The 12,895-nt window shown below is 37.9% G+C and overlaps 1 long non-coding RNA gene across 2 annotated transcripts in view; it reads right to left on the bottom strand.

Annotated features, from left to right (window-relative positions):
• The window catches only part of LOC111562979 (uncharacterized), an 88,188-nt gene that overhangs the window by 30,358 nt on the left and 44,935 nt on the right, over nucleotides 1-12,895 (bottom strand). The gene's annotated exons all lie outside the window — the stretch shown is intronic.

The following is a 12,895-nucleotide window of genomic DNA, read 5'->3' as shown; positions in this document are numbered from 1 at the left end:
ATACACAATTGAGTAAATTGAAAATTGAAAGTTATTTATAAAGATATTGTAGTAAACCTGTTGACATGCCATAAATCCACACTTGACTCACACACTACTTTATATTAAATAACTCAGAAAGTCTTGGAGTCTGGCCAGTCTTTTCTTCAGGAGGAAATGACATCATGTGGAGCAGGTCATGTGATCTGGAATTAACACACTTCCTTGAGAGGTGTTTTTGTAATGGGGAACTTAGTTGAAAGTAATTTCTCGGACACAGATACATGTTGTTATTTTCCATATAACATTTGATATATTGCCAAAAAAGAAATATCTGCCATGATTATCTCAACTTAATAAAAAGAACACAATCAAAACAGCTCAAAACAGTAAGCCAATTTTATTATTGTTTAGCTAATTAGAAGGTGGTTGTTATTAATTTCAAACGGTTATTTGACATTTTAATGATATCCAGTCATTTTTTATTAATAAATGATTGTTACCATAATAAGTAATTATGGAATTTGTAAAGACATGATCAGAATGATCATAAAAAACATTAAGTTTTTTTACTTTTAATAAAAATGTATGCAAGCTATAACCTATGGACTTCAAAAGTCCCTCAGTTATTGATCCAGCTATATAATAAATAGAGATTAGGTTCAGAGTATCGAGGATAATCCCTAGGGACATGCTTCATTTTTTTAGACAGTGTTTCAAAAGAAATATGAACTAGATAAAATTACAACAGTGAGCAAAGTACATAACAATTATTTCAAATCTTATCTACTAATTATAGTGGTGCTACAGTTAATTTGTTTAGTGAATTCTTTTTCATAATCCGTTGCTTGTATGTGCACCTTGTTTTGTTTTGTTTTTTTATGAAATGATGCACACGGTTGAAATGCATCTTTGACTGATGAGGCTGTTCAGCTGAATAACATTCAAGCTTGTCCAAAAATAAAACCTCTCAACTTCAAGGTTTGGCTATCGACACAGTAATTAACTGAGCTCACGCACCAACTTCTAACCTCACTCTAACTTTTAACTTCAAAAAACAAAAAGGTCATTAATTGCTTTTCCTCCTACCCATGTTGCTGATTTAATTTCACATAAGAGCCTCCTTTCCCGGCGAGAATCATTTCAATCAAAAAGCATGTCTCTCCCTCCCCTCCCCGCTTCCTCCTCCTCTCCCCCCATCTCTCTTTTTTTTTTTGCTACTCAGCTCTAACATATTTGTAAAATTTCTCTGTCAGATGTTGGCATTTTGAAATTCTGCGTAAAGACCTTCAGATGATCAACAGGTACAGCGAGTCGTAAATGTTCATTACATCATGTCCTCTGCCATACAAATTGATTGTAATGTACTTTAAAGCATTGTTATTATTAGGTATGTCAGATGAGGAAACCTGGGCTCATACAGATGGTACTTGCTGCTGCCAGTGCCTTGATGATAAACACTGTAAATAGACCAGGATTCAGAGGACAAAGACTCCACTGAATGCGTGTCTGCTATCCTATAATCAAGTTCAAATTCCATTAACAGAGCCCTGTCCTCAGCAAAATTTCTCCCTCATTAAAATGTTTAGAGACTGCACCACTTTCCCGTATCCACTCCCACTCGAAAACATGCTCCTGCCTAATTCATTTAGCCATGCTTCCTATACACACCGACAGTATAATTGCAGCGGTAATGAACATGCAAAAGCAGCAAATTGGGATGGGAATGACATTAGCAAGCAAGCAACGCTCGCTGCTCCTTCTAACCTAACCACCATTTCTGGGTACATGCATGCACACACTCCCACACACACACACACACACATGCATGAAGCAGAACACTGAAAACAAACTCATGCATTTGCTCTATCAGCACAGCTCAGTTTCATGTAGGCCCGACTCTGGCAGCTCTTTGCCAGTGCGCCGCTGGCACTCTTCAGGCTCAAAGGTGGTCCACAGGGATCCTTCTGCCCTCTGTAGTTGGCTATGCAAAGCTACAGCTGAAGGTCATGTGGTTTTAAAAAATAAGCCCATTACATGTTTATCAACAACAGAAAGAAAATAGGGGGAGCTTTCAAAAAGCAATTACCCATGATATTCCAAAGTTGCATAATGATATTCATTTTTCACAGAGGGGGTTAGAGGGTGATATTAGTGACAAAAAAGAGGGAGCAGTTTTGATCAGAGGCTGCAATGGATAAACGGGACTAAGTATGAAGGGATGGATAAACAGTTCAAGCCTTAAAATAAATACGTTTCAAAGGGACGACTGAATCATACCTCGACGTTAGAGTTGAGATGTGAAGTGCATGGCGTGCCTCGGCTTTGGGAGTTTAAATTTTAAAAGGAGCAGTTTTTCATCTGTATGAGCACTGTTTTGAAAGGTTAACATTCTGTATCCAAATGTATCAAGAGGTAAAAACTTCCGATTTAACAAACAAGATTGGCTCTACACCCACATCAGCAGCTCAGTGAGGCTAATATGCTCACTCTGATGACCTTAAACAGATACTTCATGTTTGCAATTCTCCTTTAATGTGTCAAAATGTTAAAAATGGCTAATACGCACTAAACATAAAGTACAGGTGAGGCTGATGGGAATGCAATTAGTTTTGCAGGTCTTTGATCTAGGGCTGACCCGAATAGCAGTTTCTGGGCTCCGGATATTCGGCGCCTATTAACGATGAATATCCGAATATTCAGCTCGGTTCGTAACGTCCAACAGGGGGGGATCCGAATATTCGGATCTCAAAATAAATATTCGGACACCATCATCATGACCAAATATTTGGATATCCAGGTCAAGCCCTACTTTGATCATAAAATGCAATATTGGTAAAGTATTTGGTAAAATTTTAACCAGATTATAACACTTGTCAGACAATCACTAGTCATTAACAATCATCCTGAAATGGATATAAATGCATATCAAATTCCATTGCCTTCCATCTAATAGTTGTCTAGATAACAAATGCCAACCTCATGATGGCACAAGGCAAAAAGACTGTCCATCTACAAATCCATGAGGATTCATCATGTAGGAAGCTTGAATGTCAATGGAAAATGAGTCATCAGCGCTTCCAGATTTAGAGATAAATTAAAACTTTGACTCCTGGTTGTATTTGAAAGGTCAGAGGATCAGTAAAGTCATTAGCATTTATCGTTTGGACACTGGATAAATAAAACTTCACAATTAAAGGGAATAAAAGTGAAGCGAGGAGAATGCTTTCAAAATAACACTAGGCAAAGTTTTTGATATTCAGATAAGTTCCGACCGAGCTGCAATGCATGAATTCAAAAACAGAGTTTTTATTTCTCCCAAAAAATGACAGTTACAAAAAACATTACTACATTTGGACCTATAAAAGAGGTCAAAAGAACAGAACTTACCTAAAACTGTAAGCAACAGTGCAAACCAGCTGTACTGATCAAACAAACTCTGAACAGATCTGAAAAACACTGAACAAAAGGAGTGATATACACATACTGGCTGATCAGACCAGTTACACACAACAGGGGAAACATAAAACACCTACACTAACAGCAAAAAGCACAAAACATTACAACTGGTCAAATTAATCCAAAGAACAATAATAGACAAACCCAAAATATATCTAATTACCCAACAAAAATCGAATGAATGAAGCACTATTTAAATAATATTTCATATTTAAACCTGGTTCACTCCTTGAAGCAGCAGGCACTAGGTATGCTCTGATTGGCATCTCTGGTATAAAATCCTGGCGCTCCTTTACAGTCATCTTTTGCCTGAAGCCAGTCAGGTGACCACAGCCGCTGAATCCTGGATACCCGAGCACCGGTAAGACAAAGAAAATATCTGGGCAATGCAAACAATGCTGAATGTACAAACGTTAACTACAAATAATCCTTAAGTACTTTGACAAAGACTAAATAAAATGAGTGTTGTTTGAAATTAAGTGTTTATGGGTCAGTATATAATTGAGGGACTTTTGAAGTCCATGGGATATATCTTGCATCATTTTTATTAAAAGTAAAAAGAAAAATATTTTTTAAGTTCATTATGATCATGTCTTCACAAATTCCATAACTATTTATTTTGGAATCAATCACTTATTATTATTATTGTTAATATCAACAACAACAATAATAATAAATGTAATTTGTAATGCATTCTTCATTTAGGCAAAATCTCAAAGTGTTGGATATTACTAAAATGTCAACTAAATAACCATCCGAATTTAATAACAACCACCTTCTAATTAAATAAAGACTAAATAAAATGAGCTGATTTAGAAATTATTCTGATTGTGTTCTTTTTATTGAGTTGAGATAATCATGACAGATATTTCTTTTTTGGCAATATGTCAAATTTTATGTGGAAAATAACAAATTGTATCTGTGTCCCAGAAATCACTTTCAGCTAAGTTCCTCATTAGAAAAACACCTCTCAAGGAAGTGTGTTAATTCCAGATCACATGACCTGCTCCACATGATGTCATTTCCTCCTGAAGAAAAGACTGGCCAGACTCCAAGGCTTTCTGACTTATTTACAGTTTTTCTCAATTGATAAGACACTGTTCCTGAAAAATAGCCCACATTTCCCAACACACTGCACACTATTTTTTTTATTTGAACACAATTCACAAAGCACTGCACACTTGTGTCAAAAGCGCACTTTATTGTCAAAATCTGAACTTTGTTTTCAAAATTATGACACACGAAGCAAAACTAGGACATTGCACTGCTAAATACAAAACACTCTTCTCTCACTGTGTTTTCACATGAAGTATAAAAAAATGATACAGTCCTCAAAAATGACACCTTAAATACAAATGCATCCTATAAATGACTCAGAGGGGGCCATTGCAGTGCTTGACTGTACATTATAAAATAAAAAATAATGTTAGACAAAAAATACAGCACTGTATTTTACACAGTACAGTATGCAGATATTTACACCACGTCTGCATCAGTTCTTTCAGCCTGGTCAGACCTCAGGACCAAATCAACATCACTAGCTGTGTTTTCTCTGGAAAGAAAGACCTAATGTGTCTGATCCAGCCCTGACATGCATCAGCAGAAACATCACCACATGCCAAGACCCCTGATTGATAGAGATTTTCCCAAAGTATGGCTGCTGCTCATATACCTTCCACCTCCATGTAGAGAAGAATTCTTCTGTAGGATTCAGAAAGGGAGAATATGGTGGCAGAAAAACCACAATAACTTGAGGGTTCATATTGAACTGTTACTGAATCAATAGTCCTCTATGAAAACTAACATTGTCCCAGATGTATTCATGTGTATCATCAGAATCCAGCTGAAAAACTCTCTGGAACAAACGTACACAAGACAGAGAAAAAGTCAGTCATGTAAACTTTCTGTAATTTTACCAGCACTTGTGAACCAGAATTATACATTAGATTTTTTACAGTATTCTCAGAACATTTCTGACTGCTTGTATTGTTCCAGTATAGACATGTCACTGAAGTGACAAACAACATTTACATTCATGTAAAGTAAACCACAGTAAACCTGAAACCATTTACTTTATGCACCATCCCTACCATCTCCTGACCTTAACAACAGATTACATTCTGAACAGCTAATGCTGTTTCCCACCAGGTTTCATAGTGTGCAGTTCATTGGTAAAAGTGTTTTCAGTTTTGACCTGTTGTGTCTTAATTGTGACAGCAGTGTTGGAACAGTGTCCCAATTCTGCTTCCTAGTGTTCACTTTTTGAAAAATGTGTGCTATGAGTGAAAAAGTGTGTTCAAATGAGCAAAAAATGTGTTCAGTCTTTTGCAAAAAGAGTGCAAGAGTTTTGGAAACTGTGTGCAAGAAATGAATAGTGTCCAAAATTTGGACAGCAGTGTCCTGTTTTTGAGAAATGTGTGCAGTCAGTTGGTGGCTGTGTGCAGTGAATGGAATTTAGTGTCTTATCAACCGCGAAAAACTGTAATATAAAGTAGTGTGAGTCAAGTGTAGATTTATGGCATGTCAACAGGTTTACTACAATATCTTAATAAATAACTTCCATCTTCAGTTTTACTCAGTTGTAGATATAATATTTAGAAGAATCTTTCTGTAAAAATGCCATGTGATGTTTAGTTATAAGTGGCCATGTTGATTTTAGGCCTGAAAACAGCTAAAATGTCAACTATGTTACAAAAAGTCCTGTAATTATATATTGACCCTTATGTGTTTTTGTAGGTGCAATATGAGTACAAAGTGTTTCAAACTAAAGTGGTTGCTGGGGTTGGCGACGTTCATGGTGGCTGAAAATTTGATCTTCAGACTCTATGATGTTGGAATCAAGGCTCTGTGGGGGTTTGCCATTATTTTCAGGACTCCTTGTTCTTGTCGTGCTGCATAATGGTTTATACCAACACCTCGGTTGCTACATGGACAAGAAACTAAAAATCAAGCATCTAAAACTTTTTGCACAGTGTTGTCTGTCTGTAGCAATACATTCACTAGTTACTGAGATATTTCACTGAAAGGCAAAAATCCCAACTTCAAATTGCACAACTAGAAAAGCAAAAGGACCGCCACAGTCAGCAGGTTTCATCCTCTGGAGTCCACGAACATCTGCACAAAGTTTCATGGATCCAGCAAACAGGTCAATAGCATCATCCTTGGAGCCATGCTGCAATTTTAGCAAAAAAAATGACTGCTCAGTGCAAATGTTCACACATGCCTTCAGGTTTTCACATCTACTGAATCTGATTCTGAGTAGAAGGGGAGCAGAAGAATGTAAAGAGAAATCAGAGCACCAAGAACAGAGCGAGAACATGGCTCGGTAAAACATGTAGACTGGAAAAAACAAAAAAAACAAAACAGGCTGACAGTAAAACACCCTCATGCTGTTGGATGAAAGTTCTCACCCCAGAAGCCACAAAATACCCAAGACAGACAGTTAAAATTAAAACTGATTATACAGATATTAATTTGAATTACTGCACAAGTGGAGCACTAACTGCTGAGCAACACAGTCATAATTTAGGCCATCATTTATTGAAGACAAATAGCTTCAACTCAGCTCGTGAGCAGTGAATCTGTGTTTTTGCTGAAGTTTTCCACGAGTAATCCCAGTTGCTTTGGATCAAATATGCCCCAAATTTTATACCTCCTTTGCTTCTAGGTATAGCTCTCTGTTCCTCTAACCCAATTAATGTAGTGCACTTTGCATGTAATGAGGCAACAGCCCCAACTTCATGTTGGCTGCTCGCATGCGCCTCCTTCTCAGAGGAGGATGCAAGGGCAGGGATTAAATTGCATTAGCTGCATAATTATTTCCCCTGAAATGGATCATGACAAAAATTAGCGTCTTGGGCCGTGTGCAGTAATGGATTACTGCAAACATTCCTGTGCTCTAAACATCATCATATTTTCATTTCTATGCCTTGTTTTTTTAGTCTGCTTGTGTGTTTCTGACATCTAACACCTAGAGTGTGTGTGACTTATTGTAACATGTGTTCACCTTTACAACCTCACATATACCGTAACATGACACAGTGTGAAATTAAAAGCTATTTCATGCATCTATGCTCTCTGCAGCCTACAGTCTATAATGCGATGCAGGAAGACACCGGGAACTATGATTAATGGCTATTTGCCTCTTGCATTAGAGATGAAAGAGAGGACAGTGCATTGTTGTTGAGGGAGTGGAGACCTCATCTATCCAAAATGGTTCTGTTTTACTGACTTTTTGGGATTTGGAACTAAGTGTCTGGCAGCAGCTCTGAATTGTTACTCACCCAACCTTGAAAAAAATAGCACACTGCAGCATGATTACGCCTCTCACATTTTCACAAACTGTCACAAAAACAACAAGCAGAGGACACACATTGCTTCAGGGAAAAATATGCATACTAAGATATTGTTTCCTTTGAAAATACATCTGAGACCTTTTGCTTTGGTATCTTGCCTTCTGAGTGTTGTTTTTGCAATGCTAAGCACAGCAATATGTCTTGCAGTAGCTTAGAGTGACACTGTCAGTACAAACTGGAGAGCATTAGTCAGCTATCGCTCACATGTGACAGAACCAGTTAGGATCATCCAGAGGAATTTGGTTTAGGTTTGCAATTACATATGCTTCATAAGCATTATTGCCCAGGCAAGGTGAGTGTGGTTTTTGTGTGTGTGCATGCAGAATCATTTTTAATGTGATTGCCATGGTGAGGCCAAGAAGTTAAATGTAAATGTTTTCTAATTGATTTTAAACATTGCATAGAGGTGTGGCGTGCAATTCCTGAATGCAATCATCTCTTGATTGTGAAAACATTTCTACCTGCATCTAAATCCATCATCAGTTCTAAGTCAGTGCTGCATTCGAGTGAGCAAAAAGTATTGATTTTTTTCACCACAGAAGAAATGTCATTAACACAAGAAATACATATAGACAATGTCAGCTGTAATAGAATGTATGTTCTGGCATGTGATTTCTGTTGCATTTCTGCTCCATACCTGCCTCCCTTTAGCTTTGTTCAGTGTCAGTCTAACACAAACCCAGTGTGAAGCGGTGAAGTGAAAGTTTTGGCCTCAATCCAGAACTGTATTTTCCTTGTGGTGCACTTAAACTCAGCACATTAGTTTTCTTAAGGAAGCAGAAACAGGTAGGGAGCCAGATTGAAACTACAGGAATCCATTTTAACTAAGAGGCATATTTAAACTTATTAGTTCTCTGTGAAGGACGCAACCATCTGGCAAATAGTGAGTGATTTAAGGTAACCCTGCAAACAGTTAGTGTTTTTTACGGTATCAGGTAAGGAGCAGGAAGGGACCACAGTGTGGCAGCTTGTTGTTAATCAGATTTGTTCATCAACTCTCTCAGTAATTAAACTCTGGTGTATTTTCTTTTTGAACTGTGGGTCATCTCCTGGGTGCACATATCCCATTAGGATCAGCAGAATCTCCAGAGGAAGGTTTTGTTGTTCTCAGCGTTATGTATCTCTAGAAAGGTAACCAGACACCTCTGAACTGAATGCTACTTCACTTAGTTCCCCCATTTCCACTTATCCATGGCTCCATACTTAGCAAACTTACTTGCACTAATGAACCCACAGATAATTATCACCGCAGCTCTTTTAAGCTGTCGGGACCTTTATGGCAACTTTTAATCAATTAAACGGGTTTAAGTATTTAATGTTTTGGTTGGTTTTCAGCAGCAGCACGCTCTGTTCCACTGAAATAGTTCTCCAAACCCCTTTAGCAGCTTCAGACCTGACTGTTTCCCTTCAAGTTGGTGGCAATCAAAGCAGACCTAAAATAATGAATATGGAACTTACATTAGTCAGGAGGACAGAAATGTATGATTGCTTTGATAAGTTTGCTTATTTACACATCCAACAGTTCTTTGATCTGAAGCAGTTTGATTTCCCTTGTGAATAAGATGTGCAGACCTAAAATAGTAGTCTAATCCCATTTCAGTTTTATTTTTAAACAATCATGTTAATCAACACAGAAATACTTCAATTTTAATATTGTTTTCTTCTGTTTTAAATATACTAGTTCTTTTTTCAGACAAATCATGATTTATCAGTTATTTTGACTTCAGTGTAAATCAAAAACTGTATATTAAAAATAGCCTCTGGGTCTGAAAAGTGAAATGCCTTAAAGCTGCATTCTTTCTAACAACCAGCAGGGGGCATCTCCTCACTTTGTTAAAAGTAGTCTGGTTGTATAGAAGTCTATAATAAATTGATAGTACTTGTCACTTGATCTGTTACCTTAGTAAACTTTTTTTGCATGAGTTTATAGGTTCAGTTGATGGTTTCAAACATATGGTTTGTGAATGCAGCATTACTTATATCAGTTGTTGTTCCATTTAGAGTCAAATAAGTCAAAGTCAGTTTTATTGTCAATTCTACCAAATGTACAGGACATAGACGGGACTGAGATGCTGTTTCTTTCTGACTCTGGTGCAAACATGCAAGGCACAGTAGAAAAGCAATAAAGACAAAGACTAACAAACAAGACAGAAACAAGCAATGCAATGAATAGTGCAGTAGTGTAGTAAAATACTGTCTGGCTGGTGTGCAAGTAGATAGATATTTGCAGATGGCGAGTAGATAGGTATTTATAGATGACAGTACAGTATATTAGACAATAAAGGTTATGTGTACCTTGTGACTGAGGTTGCATAGTGTCCTCTGTATCTCCAGCCAGATCCACGGCATGAATACTACATTAAGTTTCAAAAGTACAGCATGGCATCACCCAAAATCCAAACCTGAGGCCTCAGATTGGTTGTCCACAAACAAACAGGTGGCATCACAGTAACGTCCATCTTTACATACAGTGTATGGCCAAAATGCTACAAGGCTCACGAGTCTTGGGTGCAGTTGCAATGGTGAAGCCTATCATATGCACAGCTGGTTCCATATAGGTCTATAATGTGCTTCATTTTTTCAACAGCATTATGTTGAGCTCATGAATGAATTATATGTTTAGAGATTTGATGTGTCTTGCTGAAATGCACTTTGGGAAATGTACTTGTTAATCAGTTGGAGTGGTGATTTATCCAGAGATTTTATTGAAAATCCAAGCTGTAGAAATGCTCCAACTTTGAGTTACTCAACATTTTTACTAGGCAAAACACAGATGCATTATGCATATGGCACTGCCATTCAACATTGTTACCAATTCATTGCAGTGGTCACTTTTGAAAAGCCCTAAAAGCATTTCCCAGAAATACCAATATATAGAAGTGTTGACAGGACACCTGCAACTGCAAATCGGTCAATTTTATTCTTAATTGAAAACTGAAAAGTTGAAAAATAATAATTATTCTTTGACATCATGACAATGTAAAGTCCATGGACAGAGTGAGAGCCCACCAATGGGTCCAGCACAGGAAACGCTGATATGCAATGAGAAGAAAAACATGGAAGCAAACCCAAAAGCTAGAACTTTTTATTCACTCAGGCGAGTGGATGCTATCATTGAGTCCCGAATACATCCAGGACCAGGTGGCTCCTTCCACCTCACAACTTATTTTCTATTCTAAAGATGTATTTCACTTGTTTCTACAGTTGTAGGTCCAAAAATATGCTAACTGAGGTTTAACCATAGCATAGATGTGAAGAAAATACTGTAGAAACTGCAAATTATACCAATGGCACTAGAATGATTTTGCAGGATAATTCAGCATCACCATTCTCATCTAAAGTGCATGCAATGTAATGTTAAATGTCTATGGGGGACTAGAGGAAGATACTAGCTTTCATGTCAGTTTCCTAAAAATTAAATACACTCAAGGACGGAAATTTTTTTAAAAAAATGCTGTTATGCTTTATTATCAGCAATTATATGTGACTATTAACACAATAAGAGTTGGGAGTGCTGTTTAAAATAGAGTATGCTGAATAGAGAAAGCTCCCATTTTCCAGAGATTTTCCTGCACCAAAATATTTTTTAAGTCTATGATATGAACTTGACAGCCATTCTGCTTACTATGTACTTAGCAAGGGAATATGCAGTAAAGGAAAAATCATTTTAATCCTAACTGGGGTGCCATGCTGTAGAGTCTTATTAATGTGTAATATTGCTGGATTACTGGGTCTACAGGCAGCTTAGTTTGTTTGCCCAGAATGGGGTGATCATCCATGACAAGCAGGTGTATCTGCCAGTCTCCAGCTTGCTACAGCATTAACAAGATCCTCACTTGGGAGCCAAACGTAGAACATCAGACACAAGGGAGAGAAGGCTGCCGATTGGAGCCGATATGCATCCACGTAATTCAAGCCATGTCACCGGGAAGACAAACGATGTATGACATGTGTTTTAGCTTGTTTTGAAAGTGCTCTTCTTGATTTTACAAAGGTCAAACTGCATGAAAAAAATAGGAAAACGCTTTTCTATGTGTGTTTAAGGCAGCAGACGTTTGAAGATGACTTATATTGTCACCAGAGGATGTTCGAGCAGATGTGGACACGATGGAAGAATGACAGTTGAGTGGAGGTTTTCTGGCAGTGGCCAGGTGAGTCCTTTCCCCCTTCTGTTGATATTTATTCTGCACCATGTGCTTTAAGTTCAATTCAGCATTGATTCAGCTCACTTGTAGAATAGATACAATTCAGCTGCAAAAAGGGGTATTCAGTGAATGTAGTATGCAGTGATTTAAACTGCCTACACATGATCTCTGCAGCTTAATGTATTTCAGTCCTCTCATAGCCCTGTATCAGCACTTGGTATTACCTTCGGCGTGTCACTGAAAAGCCTTCTTCCTGGCACCATCAAAAGAGGGCTAGGACTTTTGAATCCTGCCTGTCAAAATTCAAATGGACCCTTTGGGAGCGGTGTCATTCATCTCTGTTCAGTTGATAGCTGGCAGCTCTGTCCTTCTATTGATTATAGCGGCAAAGGAAGGGAAGAGGGACGACATGCAGGCCTTTTGTTCTCTCTCCTGAAGGAGGACTGGCAGCAAAATAACTTGCCATAATTAAAATCTCAATACATCCGCTGGAGTTTACTTTATGGTGGAGCCAAACTGTTATCTCAAGCAGTTGATGAAAGGGGGACAGAATAGTTACAAATAGTAGAGATGCTTTTGGAGCTAAATGTGGTTACCTGCTTCATTATTCTTAGCTGTCAGCCTTACCTAATGCTTCAGCTGGCTTTTCTGTTTGTTTTAGCATTGAGGAATGGTTTGTCTTTTCTCAACAAGACACTATATCGGGACTTTAATGTACAGAACATAATAAGTTTCGATTAAAAGCACACCCCACGCCGATAAGTCAATATCAACAGAAATTGCTCATCTGACTAAGTCGAAGCATCATGGAGATGAGGCCGGGGTTATAGGTTAAAGACGGCTCCTCAGCAAAGGCCAAACGAAAGGTCAGTGCACTTGTTGCACTTCAACCCGACAGATGATTGCTCATCTCTACGAATTAAATCTCCTTGACAAAGCAGGGAGCCAAGTGGACAA

The sequence above is a fragment of the Amphiprion ocellaris genome, chromosome 3 (assembly GCF_022539595.1).
Source record: "Amphiprion ocellaris isolate individual 3 ecotype Okinawa chromosome 3, ASM2253959v1, whole genome shotgun sequence".
Taxonomy (NCBI): domain Eukaryota; kingdom Metazoa; phylum Chordata; class Actinopteri; family Pomacentridae; genus Amphiprion; species Amphiprion ocellaris.
Note: the sequence above shows the minus strand (reverse complement) of the source record. Positions and strands in the feature narration are given on the sequence as shown.